This window comes from Apium graveolens, chromosome 6 (assembly GCF_009905375.1).
Source record: "Apium graveolens cultivar Ventura chromosome 6, ASM990537v1, whole genome shotgun sequence".
Taxonomy (NCBI): Eukaryota; Viridiplantae; Streptophyta; class Magnoliopsida; order Apiales; family Apiaceae; genus Apium; species Apium graveolens.
The window spans coordinates 267,965,689-267,967,710 of NC_133652.1; positions in this window are offsets into that span (position 1 = coordinate 267,965,689).

The following is a 2,022-nucleotide window of genomic DNA, read 5'->3' on the forward strand; positions in this document are numbered from 1 at the left end:
TAAGCAAAAGCTTAAGGATCTTCACATGAAAGACAAGAGGAAAAGGTCTACGGAAAAATAAAAATGGCAATGTAGGTGTTAATAAGAATGGAAATTATGTAACCCCTCCTAATGCACCTAGAAAGACATGTTCAAACTTTAGTAGCACTAATCATCTTGCTAATTCTTGCAAGAAGAATAAAAAGATAAATGTTGTTCCTTCCAAATCAGAGTTTAGGAATAGGACAGTTAGATATAAACACAAATTCCTTATTTTCATTGTGGCAGTGTTTGGCATTCTATTTATACATGTAAATAGTATCACAGATTGTATTATGATTATTATAAACTGAAACCCTCTTTAGTTAAAGCAAAATATGTTTCTGCATGTATAAATACTAATAGTAATGATGTTAACATAAACTATGATAAAAAGTTTTCTGCTGCATATGTTAACAAATTTAAAAAGGCCAAAGGATCCAAGCAAGTCTGGGTCCTTAAAAACACTAACCGATTCAAATTACTGATTGTAGACTGGTTATAAATCCCTGCTATCAGAATTTAAGGAGAATGCTGGCCCAAGCGTTTCTTATGGAGATGGCAACTAAGGAAAAATCTTGGGATATGGCAAAATCAATATTGGAAATATCATCATTGAAAATGTAGCTCTAGTTGCAGGACTCAAGCATAATTTGATCAGTGTGAGTCAAATCTATGCCAAAGGTTACCATGTCAACCTCTATGAGGAGCATTGTGAAATTGTCAGTAAGTCTGATGGAAAGATTGCATTGACTGGTGTAAGACATGGTAGTTTATAGGAAGCCAGGGTCTCCACGAGTATTGATGATTCAGAAGTTTGTCTACTGAGTAGAGCATCTGTGGAAGACAACTGGAACTGGCATAAAAGGCTTTCTCACCTTAACTTCAGCAATATCAATGAACTTGTGAGGAAAGATCTTGTGAGAGGATTATTCAATGCAATTTTTACTCCTGATGGCTTATGTGACTCATGCCAGAAAGCCAAGCAAAGGAAAACTTCTTTCAAGAGTAAAATGGAAACCTCCATTCTTGAACCATATTATCTACTTCATATTGATCTCTTTGGTCCATTGAATGTTATGTCAATTGCCAAGAAGAGGTATGCACTCGTAATTTTTGATGAATATACAAGATACACATGGATGTATTTTCTGCACACCAAGGATGAATCTCCATCCATTCTTCTTGATCATGTGAGGGAGATGGAAAAAGGATCAACATACAAAGTGAAGATCATCAGAAGTGATAATAGAACTGAATTCAAGAATAGCTCTATGAAAGAGTTCTGCAAACTCAAGGGGATAAAATAAGAGTTTTCTGCTCCCGGAACTCCACAACAAAATGGAATTGTTAAAAGAGAGAATAGAACTCTGATAAAAGCTGCAAAAACCATGCTAGAGGAAGCAAGATTGCCTATCTACTTCTAGGCTGAGGCTATGCAAACTGCTTGCTTTACACAAAATGCAATATTGATCAACAAGCATGGAAAAACACTATTTGAGATGGTGAAGGGAAAGAAGCCAAATTTGAAGTACTTTCATATTTTTGGTTGTAAGTGTTTTGTTCTCAAAACTCATCCAGAGCAGCTGACCAAGTTTGATCTGAAAGCTGATGAAGGAATTTTTGTGGGATATCCATTGTCCACAAGAGCCTTCAGAGTTTACAATCTGAGAACAAGAAAAATCATGAAATCTATACATGTATCTTTTGATGACAAGAATATAACAGGTCTAGAAGATGCAGATGACCATGACAAATTGAGACTTGAAAATGAAGTACCTTATGCTGAACTTTTAAGTCCTGACTCTGATACAGTAAATCCTGATATCACTCAAAGCTCTGAGGTTCCACAAAACAGTGGAAATACTTCTAACACTGAAGTATATGTTGAGGGGGAGCAACATGACTCAAATCCAAAGACTATTACAAGTGATTCAACTCAAGAAACATTAGTAGAAGGATCATCAGACTCATCTTCCTCAAATTCTGATGAGTCAAGTACTG